This window comes from Tachyglossus aculeatus, chromosome 20 (genome assembly GCF_015852505.1).
Source record: "Tachyglossus aculeatus isolate mTacAcu1 chromosome 20, mTacAcu1.pri, whole genome shotgun sequence".
Lineage (NCBI taxonomy): Eukaryota > Metazoa > Chordata > Mammalia > Monotremata > Tachyglossidae > Tachyglossus > Tachyglossus aculeatus.
The window spans coordinates 17,169,891-17,182,804 of record NC_052085.1 but is presented as its reverse complement, the minus strand read 5'-3'; the positions used below and the strand labels follow the sequence as shown (position 1 = coordinate 17,182,804).

The window sequence follows — 12,914 nt, the reverse complement described above, 5'->3', positions numbered from 1 at the left end:
GTTCAAATCCCGGCTCCGCCACTTGATGACGATGGCATTTATTAAGCGCTTACTATGTGCAAAGCACTGTTCTAAGCGCTGAGGGGATACAAAGTGATGAGGTTGTCCCACGTGGGGCTCGCAGTCTTCATCCCCATTTGACAGATGAGGGAACTGAGGCCCAGAGAAGTGAAGTGACTTGCCCAAAGTCACACACCTGACAAGTGGCGGAGCCGGGATTTGAACCCATGACCTCTGACTCCAAGGCCCGTGCTCTTTCCCACTTGTCAGCTGGGTGACTTTGGGCAAGTCACTTCACTTCTCTGGGCCTCAGTTCCCTCATCTGTAAAATGGGGATTAAGACTGTGAGCCCCCCGTGGGACAACCTGATCACCTTGTAACCTCCCCAGCGCTTAGAACGGTGCTTTGCACATAGTAAGCGCTGAATAAATGCCATCATCATTATTATTATTATTCTCCGGGCCTCAGTTACCTCATCTGTAAAATGGGGGTTGAGACCGTGAGCCCCACGTGGGACAGGGACTTTGTCCAACCTGATTTGCTTGTATCCATCCCAGTGCTTAGTACAGTGCCTGGCACATAGTAGGTTCTTAACAAATACCATAATAATAATAATTATTATTATTATAGTCATCTTGGATGAAGGCTAAATGGGAATACTGGCACGAAAGAATTCTCTGGCTGCAGTAGTCTATTGTTTGAGCTTCCTGTCAATTCTGCGCTGGAATTTTTTCCTGGACTTTTATAATTATCTGAGGAGCCTTAAGGTATAAAATTGCTCGAGATGTAACTTCTTTCCAAAGAGGGACTTCTTGGGTAGGAACTGACTCTCATAGTTCCTCACTTGGGTTGAAGACCTTTTTTTAAAAGTAGAGTGAGGATCTCTTTCAAACAATGGGTCAATCAATCTGTGCTATTTATGGAGTACCTATTTTGTGGAAATTACTGTACCAAGCGCTTGGGAGAAACGGCCTGGCCTAGTGGAAAAAACACAGGCTTGGCAGTCAGAGACTTGGGTTCAAATCCTAGCTTTGTCGCTTACCTGCTGGGTGACCTTGAACAAGTCACTTAACTTCTCTGTGCCTCAGTTACCTCATCTGCGAAATGGGGATCCCATCCCGTTCTCCCCCATGCCTAGACTCCGATCCCCGTACTTGACCCGATTATCTTTCATCTACCCCAGAGTTTAGTACACTCTTGGCACAGAGTAAGTACTTAACAAATACCACAGTTATTTTCAGAGAAGCAGCGTGACTCAGTGGAAAGAGCCAGGGCTTTCGAGGCAGAGGTCATGGGTTCAAATCCCGGCTCCACCACTTGTCACTTAACTTCTCTGTGCCTCAGTTACCTCATCTGTACAATGGGGATTAAGTCTGTGAGCCCCACATGGGACAACTTGATTACTTTGTACCCACCCCAGCGCTTAGAACAGTGCTTTGCACATAGTAAGCGCTTAATAAATGCCATCATTATTATTATTAGTAGTAGTAGTAGTAGTAGTATTGTTAATACTAGTAGAGAAGCAGCGTGGCTCAGTGGAAATAGCACGGGCTTTGGAGTCAGAAGTCACGGGTTCAAATTCTGGCTCTGCCAATTGTCAGCTGTGTGACTTTGGGCAAGTCACTTCACTTCTCTGTGCCTCAGTTCCCTCATCTGGAAAATGGGGCTTAAGACTGTGAGCCCCACGTGGGACAACCTGATGACCTTGCACCCCCCCCCCCCACCAGCGCTTAGAACAGTGCTTGGCACATAGCGCTTAACAAATGCCCTCATTAATTAATTAATTAATTAATACAATAGATTTGGTAGACGTGTCCCCTGCCCATACGGCGTGAATTCTATTAAGTGAGCTTGAAGGGTGGTTTGGAGAGCATTAAGAAGATTTACTAGAGCGTGCCAGGAGGTCTTTTGACTTCTGAGAAGCAGCGTGGCTCAATGGAAAGAGCACGGGCTTTGGAGTCAGAGGGCATGGGTTCGAATACCGACTCCGCCACATGTCTGCTGTGTGACCTTGGGCAAGTCACTTAACTTCTCCGAGCCTCAGTCATCTCATCTGTAAAATGAGTATTAAGACTGTGAACCCCACATGGGACAACCTGATCACTTTGTATCCCCCAGCGCTTACAACAGTGCTTTGCACATAGTAAGCGCTTAACAAATGCCAATATTATTATTAATATTATTATTATTATTCTGACCTCAGTGTTGAAGAAAAAAGACTCAAGCAGTGACCAAAACAACTCTCCCTTTTCCAGGGAGGACGGCTACAGTGGTGGGCAAGTCGAAAAGTGTTGGGTTGATTTCAGATTTGTCTGTAAAATAAAAGAAAGAAGTGTAGGTGTGGTTAATTAGGCAATGGTGGTTAAAGGGAGAAGGCAGTGAAAATAAGGGCCGAGGAAGAGGAGAGAGGATGCACGTTTTGCTCCTCCGACGTTAACCTTCTCACTGTTCCTCCATCTTCCCGCCAACTCCTTACCCACATTCTCCCTCTGGCCGGGAACACCCTTTTTCCTTAAATCTGACAGACTCTCCCTCCACCTTAATGAAGGCACATCTCCAAGAGGCCTTCCTAAGCCTTCCTTTTCTCTTCTCCCTCTCAATCAATCAATCAATCATATTTATTGAGCGCTTACTGTGTGCCCAGCACTGTGCTAGAGAAGCAGCATGGCTCAGTGGAAAGAGCCCGGGCTTTGGAGTCAGAGGTCATGGGTTCGAATCCCGACTCCGCCACGTGTCTGCTGTGTGATCTTGGGCAAGTCACTTAACTTCTCTGGGCCTCAGTTCCCTCATCTGGAAAATGGGGATGAAGACTGTGAGCCCCACGTGGGACAACCTGATCACCCTGTGTCCTCCCCAGCGCTTAGAACAGTGCTTTGCACATAGTAAGCGCTTAACAAATGCTTATTATTATTATTATTATTATTATTATTATTATTACTAAGTGCTTGGGAACTACAAGTGGGCAACAACTGTACTCTCCTGACTTGCTCCCCTTTATTCATCCCCTCCCAGCCCCCCAGCATTTATGTATGCATCTGTAATTTATTCATTTATATTAACGTCTGCCTCCCCCTGTAGACTCTAAGCCCGAGGGCAGGGAATCCATTCAATCGTATTTATTGAGCGCTTACTGCGCGCAGAGCACTGTACTAAGCGCTTGGGAAGTACAAATCGGCAACATATAGAGACGGTCCCTACCCAACAACGGGCTCACGGTCTACAATGTGTTTATTATTATATTGTGCCCCCCCTCCAAGTGCTTAGTACAGTGCTCTGCACACGGTAAGCGCTTGATAAATATGGATGAATGACAAAATGATTCACTCATTCATTCAGTCGTATTTATTGAGCGCTTACTGTGTGCAGAGCACTGTACTAAGTGCTTGGGAAATACAAGTTTGCAGCTTATAGAGACGGTCCCTACCCAACAGTGGGCTCACGGTCTAGAAGGGGGAGACAGACAACAAAACAAAACATATAAACCAAATAAAACAAATAGAATTTGTTGGATGTAATTTGGAGGCCTTGTGAGGTTTGAGCCCTCGTATTTCAACCAGGAACTTAGCAGTGTGGAAATTAATAATAATAATAATGGCATTTATTAAGTGCTTACTATGTGCAAAGCACTGTTCTAAGCGCTGGGGAGGTCACAAGGTGATCAGATTGTCCCACAGGGGGCTTGCAGTCTTAATCCCCATTTTACAGATGAGGTAACTGAGGCCCAGAGAAGTGAAGTGACTTGCCCAAAGTCACACAGCTGACAATTGGCAGAGCAGGAATTTGAACCCATGACCTCTGACTCCAAAACCCGTGCTCTTTCCAGTGAGCCACGCTGCTTCTCCCTTTAAGGCCTTTTGGTCTTGAATTGGAAATCCATGGGCCAGTGTCTAGGAGTCATTCATTCAATCATATTTATTGAGCACTTACTGTGTGCAGAGCACTGTACTAAGCGCTTGGGAAGTACAAGTTGGCAACATATAGAGATGGTCCCTACCCAACAGCGGGCTCACAGTCTCGAAGGGGGAGACAGACAACAAGACAAAACATATAAACCAAATAAAATAAATAGAATTTGTTGGATGTAATTTATGAGGTTTGAGCCCTGGTATTTCAACCAGGAACCTAGCAGTGTGGAAATTAAGGCCTTTTGGTCTTGAATTGGAAATCCATTGGCCAGTGGTCTAGGAGTCATTCATTCATTCATTCATTCAATCGTATTTATTGAGCGCCTACCGTGTGCAGAGCACTGTACTAAGCGCTTGGGAAGTACAAGTTGGCAACATATAGAGACAGTCCCTACCCAACAGCGGGCTCACGGTCTAGAAGGGGGAGACAGACAACATAACAAAACATATTAACAAAATAAAATAAATAGAATAAATATGTACAAATAAAGTAAATAAATAGAGTCCTAAAACTTAGTAGTGGGGTTTTGTTAAGAGTGTGTTGCGTCGTGCGGAAAAGGTAATCAAATGAGGCGTCATTGGACTTGACAGCTCAATGTAGGAAGATTTATAATTCGTCAATCATATTCATTGAATTGTATTATTATTGTATTATATTATTGTATATTATATTATATACAATGTACAATATAATATATTGTATTCTATTTTATATATTGTATATTATTGTATGCGGAGTACTGTACCAAGAACTTGGGAAAGTACAGTGTACCAAAATTGGCAGTTACATTCGCTGTTGGGTATCATGTTGTCACTGAATATGTTCTCTCAATCAAATAATTAGATTTATTGAGTGCTTACTGTGTGCAGCGTGGCTCAATGGAAAGAGCCTGGGCTTTGGAGTCAGAGGTCATGGGTTCAAATTCCGGCTCCGCCAAGTGTCCGGGCCAGTCACTTAACTTCTCTGTGCCTCAGTTACCTCATCTGTAAAGTGGGGATGTGAGCCCCACGTGGGACAATCTGATCACCTTGTATCCTTCCCAGCACTTAGAACAGTGCTTTGCATGTAGTAAGCGCTTAACAAATGCCATCATTATTATTATTATTACTACTAAGCACTTAGGAGAGTTTTATGAGTTCTCCGAGGTATGAGTAATGCTCAGGTGGATTTGAAGCGGGGAGGGAGGCCCAAACAGGAGGGAAGACAAGAGCAAGGAGTTGGAGGTGAGAGAAAGGTGAATTTGGGAGGGCCAAAGCATGGGAAATGGGTGAATTTTGAGAAAAGTGGTTGGGAATTAAGACTGTGAGCCCCCCGTGGGACAACCTGATCACCTTGTACCCTCCCCAGTGCTTGGAACAGTGCTTTGCACATCATAAGCGCTTAATAAATGCCATTATCATTATTATTAGTATTATTAGACACAAGAGAATCGGGTCGATTAGAGGCTCTGTTCCATATGGAGCTCACAGTCTAACAGCTCGTTGTGGGCAGGGAATGTGTTAATGTTATTGTGTGCTCTCCCAAGCATTTAGTACAGGGCTCTGCACACAATAAGCACTCAAGAAATACGATTGAATGAATGAAAGAATGAATACAGTGCTTTGCACGCAGTTAAGTGTTCAATAAATACGATTGAATGAATGAATACAGTGCTTTGCACACAGTGTGGTCAATAAATACGATTGAATGAATGAATACAGTGATTTGCACACAGTAAGCGTTCAATAAATACCATTATTAGTAATAATATTTATGGATATTGAATCCCCAATTACAGATCTGCAGAGAAATTAAGTCATTTACCCAGTCACACAGCAGGCAGTTGGTGGATTTGGGACAAGTGTCTACGTGTTTTGTTTTGTTGTCTGTCTCCTCCTTCTAGACCGTGAGCCCGTTATTGGGTAGGAACCATCTCTATATGTTGCCGACTTGTACTTCCCAAGCGCTTAGTACAGTGCTCTGTGCACAGTAAGCGCTCAATAAATACGACTGAATGAATGAATGAAGTAGAGAGTGAGTTAAATAGAGAGAATGAGAGAACAGGGCCAGAGAGCCAGAGGACCTGGCTTCTAATCCTGACTTGTCTGCTGTGTGACTTTGGTTAATAATAATAATAATAAAAATAATGGTATTTGTTAAGCGCATAACTATGTGCCAGGCACTGTACTAAGCGCTGGGGTGGATACAAGCAGATCGGGTGGGACGCAGTCCCTCTCCCTCGTGGGGCTCACGATCTCAATCCCCATTTTACTGACGAGGTAACTGAGGCCCAGAGAAGTGAAGTGACTTGGCCAGGGTCACACAGGGAGTAGAACCCGTGACCTCCTGATCCCCAGGCCCGTGCTCTATCCACTATGCCTTGCTGCTTCTCTTCTCTCCCAAGCGCTTAGTACAGTGCCCTGCACACCACAAGCACTCTCTAAATACGACTGAATGAATGAACTCAAGTTTCCACACAAAATAAATTCCATATGCGATCAAAAAGACGACACGTACCCACCGACTGCTGGAGAATCCGCCGTTCTTCATCATCATCATCATCAATCGTATTTATTGAGCACTTACTATGTGCAGAGCACTGTACTAAGCTCTTGGGAAGTACAAATTGGCAACACATAGAGACAGTCCCTACCCAACAGTGGGCTCACAGTCTAAAAGGGGGAGACAGAACAAAACCAAACATACTAACAAAATAAAATAAATAGAATAGATATGTACAAATAAAATAAATAAATAAATAAATAGAGTTCCTCTTCCTCATCCTCTTTCTTGTCCAGTTCTTTCAAACTTTCCTTGAATGAATGAATTCAAGTTTCCACACAAAATAAATTCCGTATGCATTCAAAACGAAGTCACATGCCCACTGACTGCTGGAGAATCCACCATTCTTCGTCCTCATCCTCTTTCTTTTCCAGTTCTTTAAAACTTTCCTTCGAATGCAAAATACGCTTCTTACTCAAGATGTCGTTCCACTCTGTGTCGACACTGGGGTCCTGTACCTGTACCAGTTAACTTCTGTGCCTTAGTTTCCTCATCTGGAAAATGGGGATTAAGACTGTGAACCCCATATGGAACATGAACTGGATCCAATCTGGTAGCTTGTATTATGATAATAATAATAATAATAATGTTGGTATTTTTTAAGCACTTACTATGTGCCCAGCACTGTTCTAAGCACTGGGGGGGGGGGGTATACAAGGTAATCAAGGTTGTCCCGTGTGGGGCTCACAGTCTTAATCCCCATTTTACAGATGAGGTAACTGAGGCTCAGAGAAGTGAAGTGACTTGCCCAAAGTCACACAGCCGACGAGTGGCGGAGCCAGGATTTGAACCCATGACCTCTGACTCCAAAGCCCGTGTTCTTTCCACTGAGCCACGCTCAATCATCATCATCATCAATCGTATTTATTGAGCGCTTACTATGTGCAGAGCACTGGACTAAGCGCTTGGGAAGTACAAATTGGCAACATATAGAGACAGTCCCTACCCAACAGTGGGCTCACAGTCTTAAAGGGGGAGACAGAGAACAAAACCAAACATACTAACAAAATAAAATAAATAGATATGTACAAGTAAAATGAATAAATAGATAGATGGATGCCTGGAATATAGTATGTGCTTAGCAAATACCATTAAAAAAAAAAAGTAAATGCACCGGGAAGCTGCTTACCCATGGAGAGGACTCAAATACTGCAAGCTCTTCTACCATGGATCAGTAATAATAATAATAATAATGGTGGCATTTATTAAGTGCTTACTATGTGCAAAGCACTCTGCCTAGATTTTCCTTGTACTGAGCATATATGAAATACTGGTCCGTAGACTCTTCCAGTTGGTCAGATGCTAGATAACTTTTATTGCAGAATAGCAGTTGCAGTCCCTGCTCTCAAGGAGTTTATGTAACACATGTCGAAAAAGAAAATGATTTCCCATTAATGTCAAAAATTCAATTTAAACAGCCAGAGGAGCAACAGTGGCCCTTCCCAGCGTAAGGTTTTAAGTGTTTCTGACATCCTCGTGGCTCAGTGGAAAGAGCCCGGGCTTGGAGTCAGAGGTCATGGGTTCTAATCCCGACTCTGCCACTTGTCATCCGTGTGACTTTGGGCAAGTCACTTCACTTCTCTGGGCCTCAGTTCCCTCATCTGGAAAATGGGGATTGAGATTGTGAGCCCCACGTGGGACAACCTTGATTACCTTGCGTCCCCCCGGTACTTAGAACAGTGCTTGGCACATAGTAAGCGCTTAACAAATGCCAACATTATAATTATTATCCTTTTTTAATTATTGGGAGGAAAGCTTCTTTCCCAGCCTCCCTAGTCGGAAAAGGTCTCCGTCCCTTTCCCGGTCAGGAAGGGTCTTTCTCCTCAGTGGCCGACAGAGTTCTGTTTTCCGCTTCCCACCCCCACTGACCTTACTCCCCCAATCCCGCAAACTCTGGGGTCAGGAAAAAGACAAAGTAAAGGCTGGGGCAGGAGAAGGTTCTGGGAAAATGGTGAGGACTGTTACGTGTCAGAACCTGAGCCAGCTGTGCACCCAATAAATCTGCTAAATAAACCCAAAGCTGCTCCCAATAAATCAGTCATTGCTATTTATTAAGTACTAACTGGTCCAAAACACTTTACTAAAAGGCTTGGGAAAGTACGACAGAGTTGGTGGACAGGTTCTCTGTCCACAAGGAGCTTACAGTCTAGAGAGGGAAATATTAAAACAATAATAATAACTGTGGTATTTAAGTGCTTACTCTGTGCCAAGCACCGCTTGAGCAGTGGGGTGAATACAAGTTATTCAGGTCCCTAATAATAATGGTATTTGTTAAGTATTTAATATAGGCCAGGCACTGTACTAAGCAAGATAGTCAGTTGGACAGAGTCCCTGTCCCACATGAGGCTCACAGTCTTAATCTCCATTTTTCAGAAGAGGTAACTGAGGCACAGAGAAGTTAAGTGATTTAACAAGTCACACAGCAGACAAGTGGCAGAGCTGGGATTAGAACCCAGGTCCTTTCATTCATTCATTCATTATTCATTCAATCGTATTTATTGAGCACTACTGTGTGCAGAGCATTGTACTAAGCGCTTGGAAAGTACAGTTCGCCAACAAATAGAGACAATCCCTATCCAACGACGGGCTCACAGTCTAGAAAATCTGTGGGCCTCTGACTCTTTCCACTAGGCCTTGCTGATTCAATAAATTATTCAAAATGTACATAAGTGCAGTAGGATTGAGGATGGGGTGAATATCAACTGCTTCAGAGATGCAAATCCAAGTATAAGGATGACACAGAAAGGAGAGGGAGTAAGGAAGATGAGGGCTTAGTCCGGGAAAGTCTCTTGGAGATGTGATTTTAATTAGGCTTTGAAGGTGAGGAGAGTGGTGGTCTGTCTTATATGTAAGGGGAGAGAAGTTCCAGGCCAGAAGAAGGACATGGGTGAGGGATTGGCATCAAGATAGAGGCGACTGAGTTTCAGTGAGTTGGTTGGTGTTAGAAGAGCAGAACGTGCAGGTTGGTTTATAGTAGGAGCTCAGCAAGGTAACGTGGAAGTACGGTGCTCTAACACAGTTAAGCACTCAATAAATACGATTGACAGAAGAGAGTGAGCTGATTGAGTGCTTTAAAAGGAGTTTCTCTTTGATGAAGAGATGGATGATCAGCCACTGGAGGCTGTTGAGAAGTGCGGAGACATGGACTGAACTTTTTTTAGAAAAATGATCCAGGCAGCAGAGCGAAGTGTGGACTGGAGTGGGGAGAGACAGGACAAAGGGAGGTCAGCGAAGAGGCTGACGCCGTAATCCACGAGGGATTTGGTAAGGGCTTGGCTCAGTCTGACCCGGGGGCCTTGACTACTCTCGGTCAACAGAACCATTTCATCTTGGAAGCTTTGGTAGCCTTCAGGTGCTTCAACATTCACATCTGCCAAGTAGATTTCCAGGAATGCAGGAGGCATTTGGGACAGGTACTTGGTGGGAGAAGGGTGTCGGGAACCAGGGTCCAGACGCCTACCCCCGAAGGGCCGGGAATAACTCAAGACAAACTTGCAAGGCTGTATGATGGGAAAGTCATTGCCTACCGTTCTGGGTTTAGGATTCCCTGCTGGATTGATTCCAGTCACTTCTGCCCCTGGAGAGCGGAGATGAAGAGGATGTAAGCATACTTCCCAAGCGCTTAGTACAGTGCTCTGCGCACAGTAAGCGCTCGATAAATACGATTGAATGACTGAATGAAAGGTTCATGAATCTTTCATGAATCAGTCATGAAGTCAATCAATCGATCGTATTTATTGAGCGCTTACTATGTGCAGAGCACTGTACTAAGCGCTTGGGAAGTACAAGTTGGCAACATATAGAGACAGTCCCTACCCAACAGTGGGCTCACAGTCTAAAAGGTCATGCATCTTTCATTCAGTTTTGTTGTCTGTCTCCCCCTTCTAGACTGTGAGCCCATTGTTGGGTAGGGACCGTCTCTATATGTTGCCAACTTATACTTCCCAAGCGCTTAGTACAGTGCTGTGCATACAGTAAGCGCTCAATAAATGTGATTGAATGACTGAATGAAAGGTTCATGAATCTTTCATGAATCAATCATGAGGTCATGAATCTTTCATTCAGTCATTCAATAGTATTGAGCACTTACTGTGTGCAGAGCACTGTACTAAGCGCTTGAGAAGTCATGAATCGTTCATTCAGTCATTCAATCGTACTTATTGAGCGCTTACTGTGTGCACAGCACTGTACTAAGCGCTTGGGAAGTACAAGTTGGCGACATATAGAGATGGTCCCTACCCAACAACAGGCTCATAGTCTAGAAAGGGGAGACAGACAACAAAACCAAACATGTGGACAGGTGTCAAGTCGTCAGAACAAATAGAATTAAAGCTAAATGCACATCATTAACAAAATAAATAGAATAGTAAATATGTACAAGTAAAATAAATAGAGTAATAAATCTGTACAAACATATATACAGGTGCTGTGGGGAGGGGAAGGAGGGGTATCTTCATCAAATATACTGCGTCGTTATTCAGAAGAAGTGTCTCAAGATAATAGTAATAACAATAGTTATTTGTTAAGCACTTACTATGTGCAAAGCACTGTTCTAAGCGCTGGGGAGGTTACAAGGTTATCAGGTTGTCCCATGGGGGGGCTCACAGTCTTAATCCCCATTTTCCAGATGAGGTAACTGAGGCCCAGAGAAGTGAAGTGACTTGCCCAGAGTCCCACAGCTGACAAGTGGCGGAGCCGGGATTTGAGCCCATGCCCTGTGACTCAAAGCCTGGGCCCTTTTCCACTGAGCCACGCTGCAAGGTAAGCACAGTTCCGCAGTTGGGCACGATTCCAATTCGATCCTCTTCTGGGGACCAGTTGAAGGGGTTTCCCATCCACCTCCGTGTCAAACGAAAACTCCTCATCGTTGACGTTAAAGTATTCCATCACTTTGCCCACTTCTACCTCACTTTGCTACTCTCACGCTACAACCCAGCCCGCACACTTCATCCTCTAGTGCTCACCTTCTCACTGGGCCTTAATCTCACCTACCTTGCCACTTACCCCGTGCCCACTCCCGCCTCTGGTGTGGGACGCCCTCCTTTCTCAAATCCGACAGATAATTACTGCCCCCCCCCTTCAAAGCCTTATCATCATCAATCGTATTTATTGAGCGCTTACTATGTGCAGAGCACTGTACTAAGCACTTGGGAAGTACAAATTGGCAACATATAGAGACGGTCCCTACCCAACAGTGGGCTCACAGTCTAAAAAGCCTTATTGAAGGCACATCTCCTCCAGGACGACTTCCTTGACTAATCCTCCCCTTTCCTCTTCTCCCACTCCCTTTTGCGTGGCCCTGACGGGCTCCCAGCCCCACAGAACTCACCGACATATCTGTAATGCATTTATTTTTATTAATGGCCGTCTCTCCCCTTCTAGACTGGAAGATCCTTTTATTTTGTTGGTATGTTTGGTTCTGTTCTCTGTCTCCCCCTTTTAGACTGTGAGCCCACTGTTGGGTAGGGACTGTCTCTATGTGATGCCAATTTGTACTTCCCAAGCGCTTAGTCCAGTGCTCTGCACATAGTAAGTGCTCAATAAATACGATTGATTGATTGATTGATTGATCCTTTAGGGCAGGGAATGTATCTATTGTTGGATTGCTCTCCCAAGTGCTTAAGGGCTCAATTTATAGGATTGAAGGAATGAGATATGTTTATTCAGTTCTAATGACCTGTCATAAAGATAGAGACATTTCTGACCAAGGCCTGACCTGTTGGAAATGAAACAGGCCGAATCATCATGTCGTATTTATTGAGCGCTTACTGTATGAAGAGGAGAAGTTTGCATTCTCCTTCACTTGTACCATTTAAGGTTGGAGAACAAGGTGTTCACTCTCTTTGAGGTGACAGCCCCGCTTATTATCTTTTCTCCGTTCCTGTTTCCTAGGGGGTTTCGACCAGCTGGGAGAAACCAGCCCTGGCCATACAGGTTTTTGAACTATTTTGTTTAGCTTGAAGAAAGGTGTGGAGGATGAAAGAGAGGGGAGACTCCGATTTGGGGGTTTCTTGCCACGGCCGGAGCTGAAGCCAACCGTTCCTGCTTTGTCTCCTGCAATAGGATACCGCCCGAGTGACATGTTCAGACCCGGCGCTGCCGATCCTGCGCTAGAGGACAGTGAGAGCATGCGAACCGCTCAAACCCAGCGCCCTCGTCCCGTCTCTGAAGGCAAGTGATGGAGGAAATCGGTGTAATAATTTGAGGGAATAATTTCTCCCCCTTTTAGACTGTGAGCCCACTGTTGGGTAGGGACTGTCTCTATGTGTTGCCAATTTGTACTTCCCAAGCGCTTAGTACAGTGCTCTGCACATAGTAAGCGCTCAATAAATACGATTGATTGATTGATTGATTGAGGTGGTCACCGTACTTCTGCCAGTGGGTTGGAATATAAAGCGGCTTTCGTGTTCAGACTTGAGGACATCTTAGCAACTTTTAACATAAGTGGAGAAAAATACTAGATATTC

General features: G+C 44.6%; 1 protein-coding gene across 3 annotated transcripts in view; it reads left to right on the top strand.

Annotated features, from left to right (window-relative positions):
- The first annotated feature begins 11,171 nt into the window (after nt 1-11,171).
- CHST10 (carbohydrate sulfotransferase 10) overlaps nt 11,172-12,914 on the top strand; it is a 34,273-nt gene continuing 32,530 nt past the window's right edge. Inside the window, exons 1-2 of one of the 3 annotated variants that reach the window (XM_038762024.1) lie at nt 11,172-11,208; nt 12,511-12,618. The gene's annotated coding sequence lies outside the window, so the exon portion shown is untranslated. Of the gene's footprint in view, nt 11,209-12,343; nt 12,619-12,914 lie in introns of those variants that run through there. The other 2 variants (XM_038762026.1, XM_038762025.1) reach the window with 2 other exon arrangements.